The sequence below is a fragment of the Symsagittifera roscoffensis genome, chromosome 5, assembly GCF_963678635.1.
Source record: "Symsagittifera roscoffensis chromosome 5, txSymRosc1.1, whole genome shotgun sequence".
Taxonomy (NCBI): Eukaryota; Metazoa; Xenacoelomorpha; order Acoela; family Convolutidae; genus Symsagittifera; species Symsagittifera roscoffensis.
The window spans coordinates 65892106-65918289 of record NC_087066.1 but is presented as its reverse complement, the minus strand read 5'-3'; positions in this window follow the sequence as shown (position 1 = coordinate 65918289).

Genomic DNA, 26184 nt, shown 5'->3' with positions numbered 1-26184 from the left:
GTGGATGACCCAGGCAAAGAGGATGAGAGGCTCGTTGCTTCCGAAGTTCGAGGTTCGGGATATCTTGAGGACGCTTGAACAGACTAGACTGGAGCATATGCTGCCAGTTTGGGATGATCGAAGAATGATTGTGGAGGAGGGACACATCGCCTTGAAAGACGAAATGATGATCGCCACGAGGAAATATCGAGCACCCTACAGGCTGGAACAATTGGAGATGAAGCAAGAGGAAAAGGAGCTAAATGCGGCTGGCCCCTTATACGTAGCCCTCACAGAATACAAGAAGCAGGATCCAGCTACACCCTCACCCCTATTAGTGGGCACCTCTGGAGATAAGAGAAGCGGTCCCGTGGAGACGAGGTTTAGAGACGTACTAGAGAGAAGGCGAGCTGAGTCAGAAGGGGAGAGCATGGATGAGACTCTCAGCGAAACAGGAGAAGAAATGGAGGTGGTGAATAGCCTGAGCAGAAACCAGCTGAGAAAGATTTCACCACACAGGAACTGCTGCAGGACTTGAATGGAGACGATTGGGCGAACACAGCCACACCACCCCTGATATCATCCCCTCGCAAAAATCTGGAACTACCCTTGACCGGCGAAACCTCCAATATGGGAATGATTCTCTTGAGTGCCAAAGAGAGTAAGAAGAATACCTTCGAGGGCAATAAATGGATGTTCCTGAGTTCTCTGGATGAGAAGGCGTGGCGAGAATTCTTGAGTGAATTTAACCAGAAAGCAGAGACCGAAGCTACACTGGAGAGTTTTAAAAAAGAGTTATGAGATACGGTGGTAAAGTTCGGGGAACCAGTTCTGATGGGCAACGGACTGGACGAAAAGGCGAGAAAGGTGTTGTTGGGCAAGATGCGAGAAACGGAGCAGAAGACCACAGATGATGAATGTAAAAACAGCTCTACTCTGAAACAAAAAACTGACGATGAAATGACTAAGGTTCAAGGGAAGGGTAAGGTTAAGACTAGTAATACGATTAAAGATATTAATATCCTTAAGGATCGAGTAAGGGGGTGAGGCAAGAGTCGGAAGGGCTGGGCCGGGACAAAGAGGTCGAATCAGTGATGGTAGTGACGACGCCTCCAAGCAAAGGTGTGAAGTCTCGAAAGAGGAAAAGGGAGTTAGAGGAGTTGAATAGCCCCTCGGCGGATGCGGTCTCTGATAAAAATTTGAGGGAGACGGCTCCCATGATTCTAGCGCGATGGAAGACAGCGCCTATAAGAGTAGCTCCGAACCAAGGAGGCTGGCCGATGTGGTGAAAGAGATAGAGGTCACGACGAGTCTGGCAACGGAAGAAGACTTCAGACCTTCAGACAAACATGGGAAGTGGATGTTGGCAAAGAATGTATCTCAAGCGAACATTGGCTATTGGCAAACAAGTGTCCAGCGACCCTCTTGAGAAGAATGCGACGAATACGGCTCGACCTTGGTGGGTGGCTCTGGAGACAATGAAGGAACTGGCGGACTGTCTGAAGAAGCTCGATCGTGGGGTGTCCCGCAAGCGTCGCAATTGGGCTACCCAACAAAAAGCCGAGATTAACAAATTAGAATTGGGAAGTCAACTGAAGCGAATCTGGCAGAACTTGTTGCGGGATCACTTCGAAGAGGCGCTGAGAACACCTTCGTCCGCGTTGCCATTGATGGCAAATCCTTCGTTAGAACAGCGGGGCAGCTGACGTTCGCGTGGAGCCTAGTGGGAATAGAATTAGATGTATTGACCTCACACGATAAGTTGAAGCTGGGCAAAAAGAGTCTAGAAGATTATCAGATGCTGGTACAGCATATCGCCAGAGATAATTCCGGTTTGAGTCTGGCGAGAAGAAAAGATGCCACTTGCTTCCTGAGGTGGATAAGGTCCGTAATGACCAATAGTACCATCCAAGCGTGTCACCAGAAGGCCATGGGGAGCAAAACTATGGAGAGGATAGTCTCCACGGTCATACTGAAAGTGTACCAGAGTACGGGGATCGAAAAGGAAGATGACTCCAGGCAATCTCTAGAGAATCATAGGAAACTTGATGAAAAACGGAGATTCTATAACAAGAAATTCGAAGAGTGACATGATGTGCATCGTAACTTGGCCTCGGCTGAAAATTACTCGAGACCCAACAAACGTGGAGAATACCAATATGTATCTGGAGTAATGGGGATAGCATACAACCTTTTCTTGGATTCAGAGGCCGGGAGCGCTCACAGGAATCACGAAGTGACGGAGCTGTTGAAATTTTGGACAGAGAAGATAATCGATATTGATTCAATGGAAAGGGAGAAACCGCGTCTGGGCCTGACACTCGAGAGAATGCCAAAGGTGATAAGCGTACTTCGCTCGAACAAGAGAGTGGAATTGTAGATGGGGAATGGAAATGGAATGCTGATTACGAATTTGGGAACGGTTTGGAAGTTGCTGAGACCCTCCTGGTGCCCACATCCCCACGCAAGCTTCATTGAAGAAGTCACAGAACGAGTGAGGCTAACACCGACGAAAGATGAAGACTTGGGAACTCTGAATGTAATAGACAAACTGATCCTACCTCAGAGTAAAGAGTCGGGCGGAGCAATGAGTAAGCTAGGATCAGTAAAGAAGTTGGAATCCGGTAGCTGTCTTGACTTGACGTGCGGAGGTGGAGAGCACAGTTGTGATGGACGATCATGTGTCAGAATACAGTCTTTCCAGAGCGAAGAGTTGTCGCTTGGTTTGGCGACGAAACTGAAAGACAGAAGAGCGAAGTGCAGATAGTGGCTGAGTGATACACAAACACTACGGTGAGTATAGCAACGGCGCTGGGGTTCTTCTCAAGGATGTGCAGTTTACAATCACTGGAGATGCTGGAGTGGAGATGCTGGAGTCTGAGCACCATTTGGTGACAGCATTAAGCGTAGAGTCATGGGCTGGGGCGTTGCAAACAACCCAGAAACACATCATAGGGTGGAAGATTGGTCTTGAGGCGGAAATGGGATTTCCCGTGAGCGAAGCTTACGGTCTGTTAGTAAATGCAAAGTCCTTGGTGGAATCAGTAATGGCCAACCTATGTGGAAGCCATTATCCATTACACATGGCGATGGTAGAGGTATCCAGTCGGAGGATATTAGTAGACAAAGCCTTCTCGGTACCCAAGTGCGTACGGCTAGCTCGAATGTCGCATCATTCACACAGACTGTAGAGGAAGATCCTGGGAACGGTGCCAAAGGCACAAAGAGATGACTTGAATGAAATCTGGGGAGAAGAACTCTTGAGTTTGGAAGGTGAAAACACGAGTGACTTTGAGAGGCAGAACACAATCGGGAAGCCGATGAGTGGTGCCTCAGCACATGTGAAAATTGATATAACACATGAGAAGATGATGGAATTGGAACCTCTATTGGAAGCTTCGGGAGAACGCAACCTCCGGAGCATCGATATTACACATGGATAAGGCCCATGCCATTGTCTGGCACATCCGGAACACTCAAACCTCTGCTTAGTATGGGACGTGGAAGAAGTTCGGTCGACCGGATTACCCGATCATCGGCAGAAGGTGACCATCTTGTTAGTGATCACAATGTTGGCGTTGCGATGGATCGAGGAGAACGTGACGAAATATCGGGAGTCGAAGACACCGACGGCGGAATCGATATACGCTATTGATTATAGCAGGAGACTTGAGTTGTTTGAGACTGCGTGCAAGGTATTCGCCATACCGATGGAGGTCAGGCACGTATGGAGACACATAAGGTTCTTCCCATGGTTTCGAGCGTCACTGACGTCTTGGTTGTATATGGTGACGAAGGACCATATAAAGAAACATCAGAAAAAATATTGGCAGTTCCTGGCAAAGATAGGGCTGGAGGCCTTCAAGAGACCTTTGCTGACCCACCGAAATGCGATCACGACGGGTTGGAGAAGAGTCGGTAGGGTGTCTAGAGATAATACCAAAGCGAGGGAATTGATACTGGAGGAGGAATTGGCGAAGAACGTGAGCCTGAGCCTGCACAATACCTTTTGCTTGAACAGGGAACCAAGAGTGAAGGGTTTGCCAAACCAGGCAAAGAGGTTGCAAGAGCAGAGGGAGTGGATGCGATCCTTCGAACAACTAAAAGCGTGGGAAGATATCGTAATCAGCTTCGATGATGAGGAAGCGCTGCTAAGGCAGATCACGGTGTCAAACACATCAGGGCCTAGCACCTCAAAGCCCAGGAATACGAAATGAGCAGCGGGCTCAGTGAGGGTTTTTTGAGTCTTAAGAGGAAAGGAAAGAGGCTCCTTTCAGATGAAATCTGAGGTCACGACAAAGAAATTTTAACAAAACGAAATATTGTTATTAATATGCTTTAATTATTATATAAATCAAAGAGCTGCATGACAATTTTCTGATTGGATAAAACAAAAAAATTTTAATCATTAGCTTGCAAAGCGGAAATTTAAGGTGCAGGTGTATGCAAATTTTGATTGCTGTTCAGCAATTGTTTGACAATTTTGCATGTTTGTGAATTTTGGGGTGAGATACAGTTAAATCTGCTGCAAACTTCTGTAAATGACCACTGGCACTGTATCTTGAGCAACACTCATTATTCTGGGGATTCAATGGTAGACGGCAACACGCGATGAGGACATCGATCTTGAGTCCGGGGAGTTTGTGCCAGTCGGTCATATTTGGAAGTTTGACTTTGAGCAATACGAACAACGTAACTTTGGGGTGAAATGGAATTTTTCAAAAATTCGAATTGAGCCTGTCATGCTCAACTTTCTCGCGACAACTGAAAATCTCAGAAATATCAAATCAAAACAACCGAATTACAATCGCAGGAAAGTAATCGAAAAAAGCAGCGGGAAATTGCTATTCGCAATTTCCAAACATAAAAGTCACACTAGAGTAGAGCTGTCTTATCCTGAAATAGGAGATAGAACGTTTACGAGAAGAGAAGACATTAATTTGAATTGGACCAGAGTGAACCTTCGGTGGAAAGGTGGACAACCGAAGTATCCTAATGGTCCAGCCTCAAAACTTATTTCTCAAGTCAAAACTCATTTCCTTTGCTGGAATTCGTTAATTAGAAACTTCTTGAGTTAAAAATTAATTTCCTTCAATGCTAGAGTTGCTTATTAATTTAATTACTTCAATTCTCGAGTGTGCTGGTATGTGAGTACCGTATTTAGTTTTCTTGAGTGTGTTTTGTAATTGTTATGTTGAGGTAAGGAGATTTTTAGGTTGATCCATCTGAAATGGATCAAAGTTCCACTGTCTAATAAAAAGTAACTGTGCGGATTGTTCCGACCCTGTTTTTAACGGCGTTCGTGTATTTTGGGTAATTTGAGACCTAAGTATGGGGACGTTCTTATTTTCTAGAGTGGGGGGTTTTTTGGTAGTGGCCTTTAAGCTGTAACGGGTTTTTAGTCTCATGTCGCAAGCGAACCGAATTGGCTCCGACCGTTTGAGGTAGAAAAACACGAGAGATAGTGTCCCTGACTCTTGAGCCAATGGTTATAGGGCCTATTCTTCTTAAGCCTTATATGTGACCGAAGTAGGCGACTGTTACATGAAAAAGAAATTCTGATCGCATTTGAATAATCGTGGTTTCTTGTAAACGATCTCAAATCACGCGCTGGTTCTTTCAACTTCGCATAATCGCTACAATCGAAATAGTACGCACCATTAGTATACTTGTCCAGTAGTAGTAGATCTTGAGACCGGAGAGGGGAGGAGTTTATTGTGTCAGTAGCCATTAAGCTGTAACGACTGTAAAGTTCCATGTCGAAGTGAACCTTGACTTGGCTCCCTCCCATAACCACAATATTAGCCAATGACCTGAGAGCCTATCCCTTTTAACTTCAGCTGTGACTAGTGAGCGAATGTAACATAATCTTGTTTTTGCTATTTTTTCCAGTTTCCATCCTTCAAAATACCGAGTTTTAGGTTTGTTTTACGTGTTATTACGGCTAAATGCGTGATGTTACGCTGTAATGTATGAAGAACAAATCTGTTCAGAATTGTTGACTTGTTCATCACACCAAATTTCATTGCATTATGACAACGTTAAATAGACTTTTCAAAATTGAATTTGAAAGGGGGTGGGGAACTGGAAAAGAGCCCCATCATGGATTTTTTTGAAGAAGCTTTGTGACAGCCTAAGCATATGTACCGAGGAAACCAATGCAGGCAGATTTTCAAAATATAATCTCCCTGGCAATACAAATTGCTATCGCCGCTTGCTTACTCGCAGGACTAATGATAAAATATTCATTCGAAAAAAAGTTTTATTTGTAAAACAATATATAATTTCTCGTGTCGAGATGTGTGTTGTTTTTGAAGAAACGTAACGTGTATCAAGTTTAATTTTAAACAGATCAACACTTATCATCTCCTTATTTATCATTTCCATGTAACATTCTTCCAAATACTACATGGTGACGGAGCGTAGAAAAAGCTCCTATTGACGACTGGCAGGCGTCACTTACCTTAATTCTTTCGTTCTTCACCGTCTAGACATAGCGAGTTGGTTTTCTGGTCTGTTTAGGGCTACGTAAAATGTTACCATTTTTAGGCCATCAGTCAAACGACTTTTTATCAGCTTTCGTTTACATGCGAAATTAACCACATAGCTGCGTCTCGGATCACCAGAGTACGAGATTACTATTTAAAACACGGCTCGAAATCCATTTTGTACTATGTTTATAGTGACAGTTATGTACTAAATCCATTGGAGATGGATTGACCTTCTCCTCTTTTTAGCTACTCATGCTCTGAAATACAATATAAAATTGGAGTAAATTCAGCTATTCAGGGCATCACAGCAGCTTAAAAGTGTATATTACAGTCTACTGAGTCTCTGGGCAATGGGCCTCCAATTCCGTTCTCCTCCGGAATAACGCTCTTATCTACTCAATCTCGTGGCACAAATCCACTCCGGCTGTCCCATTGAAGCCTTCTTTCTTTTTATCTGCTTCAGTTAAGTGCCTTATCGTGCGTGATCGTCACGATAAATGACTTCGTTTTTTTCTTGTTTGTCACGACTTATTCGTTCGACGCACTCGTTCGTTGTGATTTTCCTCTCAGAACATCCGACCCTCCTTTTCATCACGAATTCTTCTTTAACGCCATTAACGTCCGTTTTGTTCTCGTTGGAGTGCTCAACTGTGCCATGTAACAGTCGCCTACTTCGGTCACATATGAAGCTTAAGAAAAATAGGCCCTATAACCATTGGCTCAAGAGTCAGGGACACTATCTCTTGTGTTTTTCTACCTCAAAAACGGTCGGAGCTGTGTCAAGTGGGTTCGACTCCGTAGTCATGATGTCGTAAAAACACCCAGGAGCGCCATAAAAACACTATGTAACAGTCGCCTACTTCGGTCACATATGAGGCTTAAGAAAAATAGGCCCTATAACCATTGGCTCAAGAGTCAGGAACACTATCTCCTGTGTTTTTCTACCTCAAAAACGGTCGGAGCCAATTCGGTTCGCTTGCGACATGAGACTAGAACCCGTTACAGCTTAAAGGCCACTACCAAAATAGCCCCCACTCTAGAAAATAAGAAAGTCTCCATACTTAGGTCTCAAAATACCCAAAATACACGAACGCCGTTAAAAACAGGGCGGAACAATCCGTTAAGTTACTTTTTTATTGGACAGTGGAACTCTGATCCATTTCAGATGGATCAACTTAAAACTCGCCTCACCTCAACATACTTATTATATTTATACTTATACTGATTATAATTATCGAGAAAACTAAATTTGGTACTTACATAGCAGCACGCTTGAAAAACAGAGTAATTAAACTAATTAATGACTCTAGCATAAATTTAATCGAATATAACTCAAGAAGTTTTCTAACGATGAGTTCCAATCAAGGGAAATAAGTTTTAATTCAAGAAAGTAGTTTTGGATCTGGACCATTGAGAGACTTCACTTGTCTGCCTTTCCGTTGAAGGTTCACACGGGTTCAGTTGATTCTAGCTCTGCTCTCGTATTTGTTTGGTCTCCTCCATCAGATAGGACAGCTCTACTCCCGTTTTCTACGATGGAAATTGCGAGAAAACTAAATTTGGTACTTACATAGCAGCACGCTTGAGAAACAGAGTAATTAAACTAATTAATGACTCTAGCATAAATATAATCGAATATAACTCAAGAAGTTTTCTAACGATGAGTTCCAATCAAGGAAAATAAGTTTTAATTCAAGAAAGTAGTTTTGGATCTGGACCATTGGGAGACTTCACTTGTCTGCCTTTCCGTTGAAGGTTCACACTGGTTCAGTTGATTCTAGCTCTGCTCTCGTATTTGTTTGGTCTCCTATATCAGATAGGACAGCTCTACTCTCGTTTTCTACGATGGAAATTGCGAGAAAACTAAATTTGGTACCTACATAGCAGCACGCTTGAGAAACAGAGTAATTAAACTAATTAATGACTCTAGCATAAATATAATCAAATATAACTCAAGAAGTTTTCTAATAATGAGTTCCAATCAAGGGAAATAAGTTTTAATTCAAGAAAGTAGTTTTGGATCTGGACCATTGGGAGACTTCACTTGTCTGCCTTTCCGTTGAATGTTCACACTGGTTCAGATGATTCTAGCTCTGCTCTCGTATTTGTTTGGTCTCCTATATCAGATAGGACAGCTCTACTCTCGTTTTCTACGATGGAATTTGCGAATAGCAATTTCCCTCAGTGTATATTTGACAACTTTCTCGCAATTGTAATTCGGTTGTTCTGATCTTTTATTTTATGTTTTCAGTTGTCGCGAGAAAACTGAGCATGACAGGCTCCATTCGAATTTTTGAAAAAATGAAACTTCATTCCAAAACCACGTATTTTCGTGCTCCTCAAGGTCAAACTTCCAGATATGACCGACTGGCACATACTCCCCGGACTCAAGATCGATGTCCTCATCGCGTGCTGCCGTCTGTCAGTGAATCCCCAGAAACCCGAGTGTTACTCAAGATACAGTGCCAGTGGTCATTTACAGAAGTTTGCAGCAGACTTAAGTTTATCTACACCCCAAAATTCACAACCATGTAAAATTTTCACACTATCGCTAAACAGCAATCAAAATCTGCACACACCTGCACCTGTGAATTTTCGCTTTTTAAGCTAGTAATTTAAAATTTCTTTTGTCCTATTCAATCAGGAAATTGTCATGCAGCATTTATATAATAGATATAATATTTTAATAACAATATCTCATTTGTTAAAATTTCTTTTTCGTGAACCTAGATTTCATCCAAGTTCACCCTCGAGCCCCTTTCCTTCCCTCTCGAGACTCAAGACTCTAGAATTCCCCACTGAGCCACCTGCTCACCTCGCGTTCTTCGCCTTCGAGGTACAAGACCCAGATTTATTTGACACCGTGATCTGCTTCAACAGTGCCTCTTCGTCATCGGAGCTAATCACGATCTCTTCCCAGGCTTTCAGCTGTTCATAGGACCGCATCCATTCCCTTTGCTCCTGCAATCTCTTCGCTGGATTGGGCAAACTCTTCACCCTCGACTCTCGGTTCAAACAGAAGGAATTGTGCAGACTCAGGCTCACGTTCTTCGCCAAGTCTTCCTCTAGTATCGACTCTCTCGCCTTGGTGTTGTTTCTGGACACTCCCAACTTTTTTCCACCCCGTCGTGATCGCATTTCGATGGGTCAGCAGAGCTCTCTTGAAAGCCTCCGGTCCTATCTCGGCCTGGAACTATCGATATTCCTTCTGGTATAACCAGGACGTCAGCGTCGCTCGAAACCAAGGAAAGAACCTTAAACGGCTCCATACATGTCTGACTTCCATTGGTATGGCAAATACCTTGCATGCAGTCTCAAACAACTCAAGTCTCCTGCTGTAATCTATCGCGTAAATCGACTCGTTGGCGTTTTCGATTCCCGATACTTCGTTACATTTTCTTCAATCCATCGTAGAGCCAGCATCGTGCTCACCACCAAGATGGTCACCTTCTGCTGATGATCGGGCAGTCCTAACGACCTAACTTCCTCCACATCCCAGATCAGGCAGAGATTCGCGTGATCCGGGTACCACACTTTTTGTGCCAGACAGTGGCATGGACATTCCCCATATGTGAGGTCGATGCTCCTAAGATTGCGTTCTATCGAGGCTTCTAGGAGAGGCTCAAGTTCCATCATTTTCTCGTGTATGGCGTCGTTCTCTTCCAGGTTTGGAGCACCACCCATAGGTTTTCCGATCACGTTTTGTCTCTCGTGGTCACTTGTGTTTTCACCTTCCGAACCCAAAAATTCTTCCCCCCAGATTTCACTCAAGTCGTCCCTCTGTTCTTTCGGCACTGTCCCTCGGATTTTCCTCAACAGCCTATGTGAGTGATGCGACATCCAAGCCAGTCTTACGCATTTGGGCACTGAGAAGGCTTTGTCTATCAATACCCTTTGGCTGGATACCTCCATCATCGCCATGTGCAATGGATAGTGGCTGCCACATAGGTTGGCCATCACTGACCCCACTAAGGACTTCGCATTTAGAGGCAGACCATAGGCTTCGCTCATGGGAAATCCCATTTCCGCTTCAAGTCCAACTTTCCAGCTCTTGATGTGTTTCTGGGATACCTGCAGCACCCCGGGCCATGACTCCATACTCAACGCGGTCACCAAGTGGTGTTCTGACTCTAGCCTCTCCAGTGACTGGAGACTGCACATTCTCGAGAAGAATCCCAGAGCTGTTGCTAGGTTTACCGTGGTACTCGCGTAACACTCAGCCACTATCTGTATTTCTTTCTTCTCCCTGTCGGTAATGTCTTCAAACCAGGTGATTAGATCTGCTTTTTGGAAGGACTGTATCCTGACGCCTGACCGTCCGTCACAGGTGTGCTCGCCATTTCCACACGTCGAGTCAAGGCAACTGCCCGGCTCCATTTTCTTCACCGACCCTAGTTTGCTCGTCGCTTCACTTGACTCCTTCGCCTGAGGCAGGATCAGTCTGTGCACTATGCTCAATGTCGCCAGATCTTCGTCCTCCGCTGGTGCTAATCTCACTCGCTCCGTGACTTCCTCGATCAGGCTCGCATGGGGATGTGGAACCAGGAGGGCCTCAGCAATTTCCACACCACTCCCAGATTCGTGACCAACATGCCTTTCCCGTTACCCATCTTCGGTTCGACTCTTTTACTTGAGCGCGGCACACTTATCACCACTGGTGTCTTCTCGAGAATCAAACCCAAACTAGGTCTCTCTCTCTCTACAGTGTCTATTTCCACTATCTTCTCTGTCCAGAACTTTAGTAGCTCCGCCACCTCGTAGTTACTGTGAGCGCCTCCGGCTTCCGAGTCCAGGAAAGGGTTGTACGCCATCCCCATCACTCCAGACACATACTGGTATTCTCCCTTCTTATTGGGTTTCAAGTACTCTCTTGACGAGGCCAAGTTACGGTGCACGTCGTGTTTCTCCTCGAACTTCTTGTTGTAGAATCTCCGTATCTCATCTAACTTCCTGTGGCTCTCTAGAGACTGCCTGGAACCATCCTCCTTTTCTATCCCAGTACTCTGGTATACATTCAAGATGACTGCTGAGACTCTCCTTTCCATTGCTTTGCTCCCAATTGCTCTTTGCTGGCATGCTAGGATGGTGCTGTCAGTCATCACTGACATTATCCACCTCAAGAAACAAGTAGCGCATCTCCTCCTTGCCAGGCTCAAGCCTGAGTTATCCCTAGCAACGTGTTGCATCAATGTCTGATATTTTTCTAGACTTTTTCCACCCAACTTCAACTTGTCGTGCGAGGTCAGCGTTTCCAATTCTATCCCCACCAGGCTCCACGCGAACATCAATTGTCCTGCTGTTCTAACAAAGGGATTTGCCATCAATGGCGACGCCGATGAGGATGTCCTCGTCGCTTCTTTAAAATAATCCCTCAACAAGTTCTGCCAAGTTCTCCTCAGATGGCTCCCCAATTCCAATTTGTTAATATCAGCCTTCTGCTGGGTAGCCCAGTTGCGTCGTTTGCGTGACACTCCACTGTCGAGCTTCTTTAGGCAATCTTCCAATTCCTTCAATGTTTCCAGGGCCACCCACCACGGTCGCGAGGTGTTCCTCGTTTCATTCTTCTCGAGAGGATCGCTAGTCACTTGCTTCCCAGTGGCCTGATGTTCATTTGAGACCCATTCTTTGCCGACGTCCACTTCCCATGTCTGCCCGCTCGTCGAACCTCGTTTCATCTTTGTCCTCTGAGGCTTGAAGTCTTCTTCCGTTGTCGAGTTGGTGGGAACCTCCATCTCTCTTTCTACCTCGAGCAGTTTCCTTGGTTCGTAGCTACTCTTGTAGGCTGCTGTCTTCCATCGTGCCAGAACCATGAGGGCCGTCTCTCTCAAGTTTTTCTCCGAGACCGCATCCGCCGAAGGACTACCCCACCCTTCTACTTCTCTCTTCCTCTTGCGAGACCTCACGTCTTTATTTTGGGGCGTTGCCGTTATCATCACTGATTCGACCTCTTTGTCTCCATCCAACCCTTCCAACTCTTACCTCCCCCTGCTCGAGTCTTAAGGATATTAGTACTTTTAATTTTATTACTAGTTTCGACCTTATCCCCCCTTACACTTTCAATTATTTTATTGACAGTTTTTTGTTTCAGAGTAGAGCTGTCTTTACATTCGTCTTCTTTGGTCTTCCGTGATGCCTTTCTCAACTCGACCATTTTGCTCAGCAGTTCTCCTCTAGCTTTCTCCTCCAGACCCGTCCCCATCAGGACAGGCTCTCCGAAATTCACCACTGTGTCCCACAGTTCTTCCTTGAAATCATCCAGTGTGATCTCGCCATCCGCTTCTCGATTGAAATCGCTCAAGAATTCTCGCCAAGCGTCCTCATCCAGAGTGCCTAGGAACATATCCTTGTTTCCCTCGAAGGTTTTCTTCTCCCTTTCTCAAGAGTATCATTCCCATATTAGAAGTCTCACCCATCAATGGCAACTCTAGGTTTTCACGGGGAGATGAGGTCAGAGGTGGTGTGGGAGTATCTGCCCAATTTTCTCCGCTCAGGTCCTTCAACAGCTCTTGAGTGGTGAATTCCTCCTCTGATGGTTTTGGTTCGGGCTTGTTCCCCACTTCCATATCCTCCCCTGCCTCGCTGAGAGTCTCATCCATGCTTTCTTCTCCTGATTCGACTCTTCTTCTCTCAAGGATCCTCCTGAATCGATCTTCTACAGGGCCGCTTCTTTTATCTCCAGGGGTGCCCACCGACAGGGGTGATGGTGCCGTCGGATCCGGTTTCTTGTATTCCGTCAGAGCCACATATAACGGGCCTGCTGCATCCAGTTCCTTCCCTTCCTGTCTCATCTCCACCTGCTCCAGTCCGTAAGGTGCCCGGTATCTTCTCGTGGCAAACTTCATCTCGTCCTTTAGTGCATTGTGTCCTTCTTCCACGATCATCCTGCCATCGTCCCACACCGGCAACATATTCTCCAAACCCGCCCGCTCAAGCTTTCTCAAGACCTCTCGAATTTTGGGGGCAATGAGCCTCTCATCTTCTTCGCTTGGGTCGTCCAGGAGTTTATTTTTCTGTCACAGGTGTGAAAGTAGACCGCTGCAGTGTAGCCAATGAATAGGGGATCCTAGCCATCGTTGAACTCCCTCTGCTGCCCTTACGCCGCTGCTCTCACAAACAGGGAAGGGACCACCAGGGAACTGTTCATTCCCAGGGTCATTCTCCTTACCTTTGGGAACTCTGGAATGGTTGTTGGCAAGATTTCCTTCTCCAGTATTGCCTCTAGCTCCCTCTTCACCAACTCGAAGCTCTTCTTCTACGCGGGAATTCTCAAGACCTCTTGTCCACTCGCCGTCAGGGGATTTAGGTTCCAGAAATTGGGGTAAGTTTCGATAGGACCCTCGCGTTTACCTCCCATCCTACACTGCAGTTGTCCTCGGAAATTGTACACCATCAATTCTTGATATTTCACTTTTCCGAAGAGTACCGTGTTGCTCATTTGTGCCCTCAGCACCTCTTGCTGACACCAGTTGAGTGTCGTCCCATCCAGTATACTTATGAGGCTCAAGTGTGTCACGGAGTTGCGATAAGCTGTCACCAGAGGATCTGGAAACGCGTATGTCACGGCCGGTCCATAAATGCAGGTTAAGACCTCCTCCAGTCCCCGGATTATCCCCATTGGGTCCGATCTCATCGCCAGGTACAGGTCTGTCAACAGAGGCATGCCCGCATTCACTTTCCTCCATTCATCTCTCGTCTTTGGATTCTTTTCCTCACCAGTCATGTGTCGGCACTGCATCAAGAGGTACTCCACTAGCAGCGTCTTTAGCCCTGCAGCACACTTATATGAATAGGTGTCAATGCTCGAGTGGTTTTTCCCCATCGACAGGGGCTCCCCATATTTCGTTAGTCGATGAAATGACACCAGTTCACCATGGGTCAGGAGCACCAGTGCCAGATACCCGTCAATCCGGAGTGTTTCCACACCCCGACTGAACATGTACGCTGGACCCATATTGAATAGGTACCTCGGGAAAACTACGTACAGTGCCAACAACAGGCTGATGGGCATGCTGAGGATTTCTTGTACAAAGGCTCCAAAGATGGTCTCCTTTGCACCAAACACTCCAGCCATGAACTCTTTTCCCCAACAAGGACTCAAGAACTCAAGAATCTCGTGATCCCTCCTCGTCTTCAGCTCGCCCTTTGCGTGCTCCCTCCAAAATCCTCCAATTGTGACCTCGTTGGCAAATGTGACGAACCTGGTCACCGTCATTTCCCTTTTCTCGGCCACTTCCAGCTGCTCCTCAAGAAAACTCCAGATTTGCCTCACAAGAGGTGGAGCATTCTCCTTCGTCTTCTCCGTAGCGTTTTCCAACCTTGGTGTCAGGAATGGCCACCTGCCTCTTTCTTGTGTCAGTCGATACACCATCGACTCCAGTTGTTCTCTGTTGCAGCTACGTTCTTTCTTTCATTGCTCGGTCCTCTAGACTTACTGGTGGAGCTTGTGATCGTCAAGTCCATGCTTCGAAACCACAGGCTGGCCGTCAGGTGAGTTATTATTGGATGATCGTCCCCTACAACCGGACTGAACTTGAGTTGTCTGGCGAAGTTCGATATCTCCAGCAAGAGGACCTCGTCCAATACAATGAGGATATCTGCTAACTCGTAGAAACCCCTCAACGCGTGGGACACATCCGCCCACGCCGCCGCCAGTTCTGACTTGCGAAGCCTCAAGTTCGTCGGTTCCAACTCCCGATTGGGAGCTGCCATCAGGATCCGCCATTCATTCCCCTCGGCTATTAAGATCAAGACCGCATACACAAATTGCAGAGCGGGAGGCATGCTCGCGTACCCGGGGACGTCGTGAACACCACTCTTGTCTTGGAACCAAACCGCGAGGTAACGTTCTCCTGTACCTCATTCATCGCTGCAAATAACGTCTGGATAGCTTCCCAGATTCTCTTCGGCGCCGGTTCATCGCCCTTGAGCTGCTCCAGAAACCCAGTCGCATGCAGGTGGTCATTCATTCCCGCAAACAGTAGTAGCTCGGGCTCGCAAGGCATCTCCGATTTTATTGCTACCACCAAGGTTAACATTTGATTCAGCTCGGCTCCTGGCAGTGAGTATACCAAAGTCTCCGGCCAGAACAATTGGAAGAGGTTCCCTCGAAGTCCGATCCCGCTACAATGATCACCCTCGCAGCAGCTGAATCTGCTCTGTCGTAAACTGCCAAGGTCTTGGCTAACTGGGTATTCCCGCAGGGTTGCCCGTATCTAGGGTCGTCCGCCAACCTCGTTCATTCATAAGCGGCATCTGGCAATTCCATCTCTCTTGGTTCCAATAGTTTGTCTACCACCCTCAACTGCGCTGGAGTTGCCAACTTGATTCTGGCAATGCTCGTTCGATGCTTGGGAGGCTCCACTATGAGTCCCGGACTCCCCAGCAACTTGAGAGGCCTGTAATTGATAGATCCCATGACTGGTTTTGTGGGAATCCCCGTCAGATACGCCGTCTCCATTATTCTTGCTCTTGAGAAATGCGTCTCGTGAGCCTTCAACCAGTCCAAGCACTGGTGTCTACTCAAGTCTTCATGTGACACTCGCTCGAGACCCAAAGCTTCCGCCAACTCTTGTCTGCATTCCAGGTCTTCCAAGTCCAGCTCCTTTACTTTCTCCAGATATCTCGACCGACTGGTCTCCGCCGGTCTCTCCACCCTCTTGCTCTCCACCACTACCACCGAGGACACTACCGAACTCTGAGGTGTTGATGACGTTGCCTCCTCGGCCTCCATTGGCGCGGCAACTGGTAATCTGGTCCGGCTGCTCCTCGAGCTTTCTCTAGAATCGGCCGTCGCCCCCAGGCGACTGGATAAAGTTCTTGAGTTAAGGAAAGGTGGATTTGGAGGTGCCCGAATGTGAATTGGGCAGTCTCCAGCAATTCTGCCTCCAACGCGCTTATGTGCCTTTGGAAGACATCATTCAACCATTCCACTCCCCTATTCCTGTCAAAGTGGATCCCGTCTGAGGATGCATCGTCGGGGAAAACAGATCGCTCCATCTGCTCGGCTACGTCTGGCAGTCCAACGGGAAGGACACTCCTTTGGTGTATTAGCCTGAATATTTCGTTCAGGTTTCGCTTCTTCGTGCTCATTTCCATCGCGTGCTGGTCCGATTTCATGTTGTAGGGGATGGTACACACCGTGAGAATGGCAGGATCCATTTGAATCCGTAATTCCTCGAGGATGCAGCTCATCTTGTCATGTAGCTTCATCACCTTCCTGGACTCCCCCTGGACACGTCATTCGTCCCGATCATTAGAGTCACCGTATATACTCTCGCCATCCCTAGCATCTCAAGTGACGCCAATATCTGTGGCATCGCAGCTCCAGCGAAACTCAAGATCCCCGTTTGCCAATGTGATTGAATCCGTGTCAGCACCCGCAGCAGGCTGTCCCCTATGATTAGATGGACCGCCCCCTCTGGTACACGTGATTGCGTGAGGTATTCCACCCAAGCCGCGTCATGGAAGCAATCCCTCCTGACTCTTTGTGCCGTGCTCCAATCCATGCGATTGTGTCTGTGGTACCTGCCCTCCGTGTTCTTCTTGTAGCTTGAGATTACCACACTCCTGATCGGTTGCTCCCTCCACGTCGGGGGTAGCTCCACTCTTGCTGGACTCTCGCGATTCCTTAGTTGTAGCCTCTCGTTCGATTCTTTCAGACGTGACGAGCTGCCGCTCACCTGACTGCTGCTCGGGGTTGAACTCGGGGTATACCCAGGCAGTGCGACGTCCATCAATGGACGCATCGGTTGTGTCTCTAGGCCACGCAGGGAGGACGTTGACTCGGTCGGTATCCATACCTCCAAACCCTCATTCATATGTTCCTGAGCCGCGCGGTCAAGGTTAAACTGTCCCTTCCATCTGGGAGCTTCGTCCACCTACATACGTGACTCTGATCTTCAGCCGGTAACCATTCGCTCCTTGTGCCTGGCTCCCTTTTGCATATCGAGCTCGCGCTGTCGTTGCTGGGTTCTCTCAAGTTCCGACTTCAGCTGTTCACGATTCGCGGCGTTCTCTCGCACCCTTTGTTCTTGCTGATGCTAGGCCTTCAGCAGATCAAGTTCCCTCCGCGCTTGGTCCTTTTCGACGACCGCTCGATCTCTCTCCAGATTCGCCAGATCTCTCTCGAGCTTCGCTTGATCCCCGTCGAGGTTCGCATTTTTCCTCTCCCTCTGTGTCCTCTCAAGTTCTCTCTTCAGAGTACTGAGGTCTGGATACGCTTCTCCCTTTTGTTGCGCTCGCGTCATCGATGGTGTCTTACTCGTGCTCTGGACCGCTGATCTTGCTGATGGTCTGATCGGTAGTGGGAACTACCCTGCGCCATAGTCGGTGTTGTTGCTCAAGCCAGGGCTCCTTGCCAAGTCGAATCCCCTCACTCCTCCATCCACATTCCAGGACAGCCATCTGGTTTGCTCTTGGTTGGATATTCCTTCAGTGGTGTAGCCGACCATTAGAACCGCTTCGGTTGCAGACTCCCGGCATTCGCCCTGCTCTTCCAATTGAAGGATGGCGTTCAGCATCACCGCCATTCTCTCATCCACTTGGGTGTAATCCAGATCCCTCAGGCGTCTCTATAGCTCATCAAGCGTGGGCTTCTTCAGAGCCGCGGGCATGGACTTCCAAAATCGATCTGCCATTATTTCTGAATGATCTTGCTCACGTACCAACTTGAGAATTACCTTACCAACTTGAGAATTACCTTACCTTTTGAGAATTACCTTACCAACTTGAGTATTAGCGGACCAACTTGAGTACTTGAGATTTAACTTCTTGAAGCGTTGTTCAACTTGTGTGTTCGTTCAAGAACTTCTTTTCTTTCAATTGAGTGTAGTTGGGTAGTCAATTTGACTTGACCAAGTCAATATGAAAATAACACTTGATTTTTAGACTAACAAGCTGTGTTCCTAACTTAAACCCCCCCTGCCACTATAGCTAAAACCTTTTCCTTTTCGTTCTACTAAAATAGTTCAATTGGAAGTTTTCTAAAAGCATGCAGATTCATTTTATGTTTTAGCACCATCAATCATTTAAAATTTAATTGTCATTCCAATCACCTTTAAGATCCTTTTACCTGTTCTGTACCCCAACACCTAACTCGAGATCCCTTTATGCTCAACTCAAGACCCCCATGTACCCGACTTAGGCGATACTCAGGTAGTATTTCTTGTGCAGATGTACCATTATCTCCGTTTCCGCGAAGACCACGTGTTTAGGATAGCATAAGCTCCCTTGGGCTCAGTTTGCCCCTGTTCGGGTCGTAGACCGGCATTGAGACCTCTGTTATTCTTCTTTCGATCATGAAGTCGTTCGATCATTTTCGATCATTTCGTTAGTGCAAACATCACGTGTTCAGGATCGATCGTGTTCCTTTCGCTGACCCTCGGCACCAAGAAGCACAGGTATTTGCCTGGGACTTGTGCTACTGATGGTGGAAGCGCAGCCATACCTCCCAGCCCCGGTCTCTGTCTAAACAGAAACTCCACGTTCTGTTACTCTCTCTTGAAGTCGGCCTCCAGTCTTGATTTGAAACTCATGTCCGCCGTGATACAGATTGCGCTAGTCCTGTCTGACAGAATGAAGTCACTATCCGTTATCAAGATGTTTCCGAGTATTCGTTTGGTATTTCAAACTTCGTGTTGAAATTCCGTCCTATGGTAGGCTCAGCCTCCTCCCCATCTAGTTCCAGTCCGCTCGTTTCTTCCACTTCCCTGAGTTTCTTTATCATCAAACTTTCGGTGTGGGTAAGTCCTACACCTACTCCCCGGACAAAAAAATTTATCGACGTCCCCGTCGATGGTGCTGGGTCCAAACTGTCTGGTGGAATCTCGAGCGGCCTGTCTGTTGCTGTCCAGCCGAAGAGGGGCTTTTCCGTTTTCATGTGCGTTCCCGCTGATACTTCAACTTGTTGTATGCATTGTCCTTCGTCGCCTCCGTTCTTGACATCTCGCATCCATTCTAATATCCTCAAGTTCGTATTCTCCCTTCTCTCTATCTCGCTCTGTTCCAGATCCGTCTCCCGTACGGGTGTCGAGTAGTCTTCCTGTGGGTAGTGTTCATTATCATTGATGATTTGCCATTCATCATCGGCTGCCAGTTCGCCCACACTTAATAGCTCCTTACTTAGGTCATTGGGCTGTATCTTATCAATCAGGAAATCGTCTTCGTACCTGTTGTACCTCATGCCGCTTCTATCGGAGTCCGCTTCTATCTTTTCATTGTCGTCCAAACTCAAGTTCTCGTTGCCATCATTTTTCTCTCTGGTGCCTCTTTCGTTCACTTCACACGCTGGCTCCACCAGTAGGTACTCAAGTCCCTCCATGTCCTGTGGTATACACCAGTCCTCTGGGGATGGGAAGTGAGGCTTCAGATTTTCAGAATGTGCTGCTCGCCCCGTACTCAAGCGGTAGAACCGTCCTTGTTGATGTACTTCCGTTATCATGAATGGTCCTCTCCATTTCTTAAGTAGTTTCTTTGTCCCTTTGGGCGGTATGACATTCTGGAAGATCCACACGTATTGGCCCACTTCATATGGCTTCGCCTGTAATATCTTTTTATCGTATTTCCTGCGCTGTCTCATTTGTGCTTGCGCAGTGTTCCTCCTGCAGAGTTCGTTTAGCTCCTGCTGTCTCCAGGTCGCTTCTTTCACGTAAGCTTGAGGCGACGTCCTCTTCCCTTCGTATTCCGGGTAAAAGAATGTCAGAGGCATTGCTCTCTCCCTGCCCGTCAACATCATGAAAGGACTGATGCCTGTTGTTGAGTGTTGCGTACTGTTGTAAGCCCCTATGACTTGCGGCAGATACTTATCCCAGTCCGTCATGTATCTTGAGCAGTTTACCCTCAACATATTCACCAACGTTCTATTCTGTCTCTCTACCAGCCCGTTGGTCTGAGGATGGTAGGTTGTCGAATGTGCTTGAGCAATGTGTGACCTCTTCATCAACTTCTTTGTCAAGTCCCCCACAAAGGCTTTGCAATTTTCTGACTGAAAAATCATTGGACAGCCGTATCGTGATATTCAATGCGTTATGAGGTGGTCACAAGTCTCCTCTGCTGAGGCTGTCTGACACGGAACTGCTTCTGCCAACTTTGTGAAAAGATCTATTATAACCAGTATCTGGTTATATCCCGACTCCGTCAAGCAGATCTTTTGATGGTCTATCTGCACCATCTCGTTGAGCTCCGAGCTCTCAACGGACTTGAGTGGGATCTTCATCTTCCTGGGGTCTTTTACCTGCAGGCATGCCAGGCATGCATTCACCCATCTCTCGCAAGCTTTCCTCAATCCTGGCCAACCAAACCTGTGAAGTATTCTCTGTTGCACTTTGTCTATCCCCTGGTGCCCCATCTGATCGTGCAATCTGAATAACACCTCCGTCTGATACAATTGTGATAGTATGATGAGGTTGTGCTTGTGTAATATCTTCTCCTCATCTTTTCTCTTGCACGCTACCACCCCGTCAGCTGTGTGATAGAGTAAATCTTTCTTTTCTTTGTAGAACTGGCTCAAGATCTTGTAGCTGTCTTCTTCGAGTTCCCCTTTCTCCTTGGACCCCGTTGGGATCCATTTGGAGAGGTTACTTGTCATCTTGTCATTCTTTTGGGCTCTTATCAGGTCCGACAGCCTATATCTTGCTTTGACATGTTCCTTTAGTGCCATGATCTGTCCATTCATTTCCCCAGGGTTGTGGATGTCATCATTCAACTTCACGCATAGTATCCTCTTCACGATCTTCATATCATCTTCTGGCACCAGATTTGTTCTGACATTTGAGTTGCATGATAGTTCCCTGAATGGTTTCCTCGATACCGCAATTTCCTCAAGTTCTTCACCTCCTTGTACTTCTTGTTCATCCGAGTTGTACGTTCCTGAGGAGGGATCTGTTTGTGGCTCCCTGTTGCGGTGTCTCATCTTCTCCTCCGCCAGTATCATGCATAGACTATCCTGATCATCGCTGCTCTTTTCCGAATCTTCATCCCATTCTTCACGCTCCCCGGACAATTTCTCTTCTCCGGTTTCTTCTTCTTCCGTGGACGTGGACCACTCCCCGGACTCTTGACCTAGTCCCAGGTGATCAGCTTCTTCCTTAAACGCCACTTTCTTCTTCCTAACCTGAGTCCGCTCAAGTATGTTATCAGTATGATTTTGTCAACCAGTGACCGCACGACTTCTTTGCCATCAGTGCCGCTTCCTCTTGGAGGGTCTGCAATGCCAACTGTCTCACTCCTTCGCAGTATCGTGACTTCCGGTTCCTCCCTATTTTTTCCTACGTTCACGGGCTTATCATCTGACAATTTCTCAAGTAATCTCCACAAGTCTTCATCTACCTGAGTATCTCCCGTTTCCACCTGGTTGAGATTATAACATTTTGCCTTAAGCGTCTCTCTCACGATTTTTGACTTGAGCATTATCTCTATCGGTATCCCTCGTTTCTTCTTCAAGATCGTTTTCTTCTGAGGCTCATCCGGTAATTCGTGATGATCCTCTATCGGTTTGCCGGACTTGTCTAGCCATCTCGTGAGTGGGAGACTGTCATACGTTTCTTTGTCCATGAAGGAGAAGCCATCTTTAATCTCGGGCCTGTCCAAGCTTCTTACTCAAGCTATCGGCATTCTGATGTTTGTCCCTTGTTCTATGCTCAATTATCATGTTGTAACCATCTAAGCGAACTATCCATCTCCCAATGTAGCTCTGGTCCATCGAGTACGTCCTCAGCCAGCTGAGTGCCCTGTTGTCGACCCGCAGCTTAAACGGTTCACTGTCTAAATATGCCCGGTTTTTCTCGACAAAAGTAACTACCGCGAACATCTCTGCTTTCGGTGCCCCGTACTTCATTTCTGTGTCACTCAAGACTTTGCTTCCGTATGCTATTGGTCTTAAGACTGTCTTCCCGTTCCATTCTTGTTCTTGATGGAGAATTTCAGAAATCGCGACTACTGACGCGTCCGTATCCAACACGTACATCCCTTTTTCCGTTGGCATCCCCAGCACCGGTGCCTCGCACAACTCTTTCATATATTCTCTGGAATGATTCTTCTGCTGCGTTGTTCCACGTGAACTTCTTGCCTTTGTGTCTCATTAACTGTTGCATCGGGTATACCTTGTCCGCATAGCCCTTGATGAATTCCCTGTAGTAGTTCGCAAAACGCAGGAAGCTCATCAACTGATGTTCCGTTTTTGGCGATTTCCAAGTTAGAACTGCTTTCACTGCATCTGGATCCGGTCTGATGCCATGCCTGTCCACCATTCTGCCCAATTATTTTATCGAATCCTTGAGTATCTCGCACTTTGACGGTTTACGCTCGATATGGTCTTCTAGTGTGGGCGTCGCTATTACCACGTCCTCCACATAGCACATTATCAGATTGCCGTACTTCTTTGTCACTCTTATCAGTGCATGTGCCATCAACCGTTGAAAAGTGGCTGTGGCATTGCAAAGGCCCAACGGCATCCGTTTCCATTGAAACAGCCCCAACTCGAAAGCGAACCCTGTTTTGTCCCTGTCTTGCTTCCTCAGCGGGACTTGCCAGAACGCCGAACCTAAATCAAGAGTTGTATAAAAATTTTGAGTCACCTAATTTCGAGAGTATCTCGTCAATCCTAGGTATGGGATAGGCATCCTTCTCCGTGACGGAGTTCAGATACCGAAAGTCACAGCAAAACCTCAATTGGTCGCCTTTCTTTTTAGCCATCACTACTCCACACGCCCACGGTGACTTGGATGGTTCTACCATGTCATACTCTAGTAATGTTTCTATTTCTTTCCTACATGCCTCTGATTTGTGGGGGGTCATGCGCCTCGCCCCCTCCCTGTGTGGTACCGCATTCTCTTCAAGTTCCATTTGATGCTCAACAAAATTACAACACCCGATATCTGCCTTATGTCTCGAAAAAACTTCTCGTTCCGCTCTAGTACGCCCTTGATGGCCTCGAGCTGTTCTTCCGTCAACTTGCCCCTCAAGTGTTTGATCTCCGGCAGGACCGGTTTATCGATTTGCATTTCAACGAGTGTGGGCCGTTGCGGAAAGTTCGAACAGCCCGATAGCCCATCGTCCGTCTCTGACTTAAGTAATTTCACAAGACCCGATGAACATTTTATTTTCTTCAATCGTCTCAAGATACAAATTTTGTCCCTATGATTGGGACAATCAACGACTTCATTTTGTTTTGAACTTTCAGTCATTTCATATCGAGTTTTAACGGGTAAAGCATATCCCAGCTTTCTCCCCCTCTGTATCGTGATGGGTATATCAAGAGTATTCAACAAGACACTGACGCAGAGACCGCTCTTGGTTATCGAGAAGGATCTTCCTAAAACAGCAGCACTTTGACTATTAGGGTTCGGGACTATGCATACCTGCTTGTTGTCACTTAGTTCATTGTAATTTTTCATTCGCAAGCTTACGATTGCCGCTTCTTTCGCCTTTAGCCTCACCCTCCTACTCAAGAATACCGATGCTTTATTTTCATTCGCTATTATTAAATTTACCGGTTTAATTGCGTACCTCCTATCCGGGTTTCTTATCCTGAACATCGCATTGTTTAAATCAATTGTTACGTCGAAGTTCCTGATGAATTCCCTGCCTAAAATGAATTGGTCAGACTCATCTAGGTTTTCTACTACAAGAAAGCTCATCCACAGATTGGGTTCCCCCAGATTTAGGGCTATTATTGGTGTTCTGCCTAGCACCCGCAGCGCCCCTTTGTTAGCAGCTGACAATCGTATTCTCGAGTCTATCGAGTCATCTTTGTTAAAGCCCATTCGCTCCCAAGTTTCGATTGGTATTACACTCAAGACCGCACCAGTATCGAGTAACCCACGCAAGTGAGTCTTCTTGCCACTTATGTCCAGCACATGTGCTGATACGTCTGCCTCTGTCCCAATGTGCATTGTATCATCCTCTAGCATGGCACAGCGTTCAATCGATCTCACCTTTAATTCTTCTCTGCCCACGTACATCTGTCCCACCAGATATGCATCGCATGTTATCATTGTTTTCGTGCAGATGTTTATCCCATCTATATTCAACATCACCTCATGTGGACCATAAGTTTCTGTATATCTGTTGTCCACACGGATCGACTTGCTGCCACCTCTCGTGAGTAGCGCCCTCAAGGCTCCAGATGTCGTCTGTGGGCTTATCGCACTCAAGTAGTCTGCGTATACGTCAATGTGCAGTACTGTCTGATCGCTGGGTTCACTTAAGTTCTTTGTCACTTCATGTCCACCTACAGTGATTATCGACATTATCCTGGCTCCGATTTTTGTTATACCAAATGGCTTTCCTGTTACCATTCTCAGAGTGTTGCAATTTCCACTCTTTTTCGACCCTGCTACAGCTTCTGGCACTGGCACCGAGCAACTTAGCGTCTCATTCAATCTCTGTCTGTCGATTTCTTGCTTCAACCTTTGCTCTATTTCCTTCGTCGCTAGGTCCTGTTTCACCTTGTTGATCGCCTCTGACGCCGCTTTCTCATAATTTATCTCTAGGGCATTCTTGGCCGTGCCCTCTATCGCATTGTTAGCCTGCGTTACCGCCTTCACTGTCTTCGTTGGCAGTTCCGTACTCGGTGCTTCTAAGTTTTTATTGCTTCAAACTCGGTTTGTCTATTTCGCTGATTCTGCACCGCCGCTAATGCCAATTTATGTTTGGAGTGACTCTGGTTCTTGACCGCCTCTCAAAACAAAGGACAATCCATCCTAAAGTGCCCCTCCTGATTGCAGAAGAAGCATCTTGCACCTATCTTGATGATTAAGCCACTATAGTGCTCGTGTTCTTCCATCTGGCTCATGTCCTCTCCATCTGGTGCGTACCCCAGACTCTTCATGCCCTGCTTGTATGTTGTGCAGTCTGCCACGTGATGATCAGCTGACCCGCAATTTGCGCATGATCTACGTTTGTCGATGTCATCTCTGGGCTTGTACCATGACGACCTTTGTGGTTGGCTCCCCCCTGCATTTTCCTGTTAACTGAATATGAGTACTTCTTGGGCTTCATTAGCATGTACTCTCTCGACTTCTGTCTCTTCTCTTCTGGAGTCGGTATTGTCTTTCGACAATGTATAATATGTTGCTAACATTGTTCTCAAGTCATCACTCTTTACCCCATCAATGAACTTTGAGGCGATGCTAAAGTTTCTTCTATTGGTGAACTCTTCCGGGTCATTCCTCTTTCTCAAGCTCTCAAGATCATCTAGGAACCTGTCTATCGATTGATCGTCCCTTTGCCTTCTCTTTTCAAATCGCATCATTGCTTGATGACCCTTCATGCCTGACCCGAATCGATTCAACAATATCTCGAAGATTTTATCCTCAGTGTCGCGTTCCTCTTCCTTCTTAGCAACCACGCATTTTAAATGCCGTGCCTTCCAAGTTGCTGAGTATCGCTGTGCATGCTTGCCTCTCATCGTTCAAGTTGTCTTGTTCCAAGTGCAACCTCATGACTTCTACCCAAGTGTCAATGCATCCATCTGAATCATCCTTGAATTCTTTCGGTTTTTTGAAAGTTTTCCTGGATTTGTTGCTTCCTCTGTCACTCGAGTCGGTGTTCCTTGTGGCGAAGGCTTCTAGTGTCCTGTTCATCATTTCCCAGGGGCTTGCCCACGTCATGACATCCGGTCCCACGTTGTTGTGAGTCGTGGAGTCCCCTGGACCACTCGTTGTGTTTGCTGTTCCACTTTTCATAATCGCTTTGCCCCCCCCCGGTGCTGTACTCG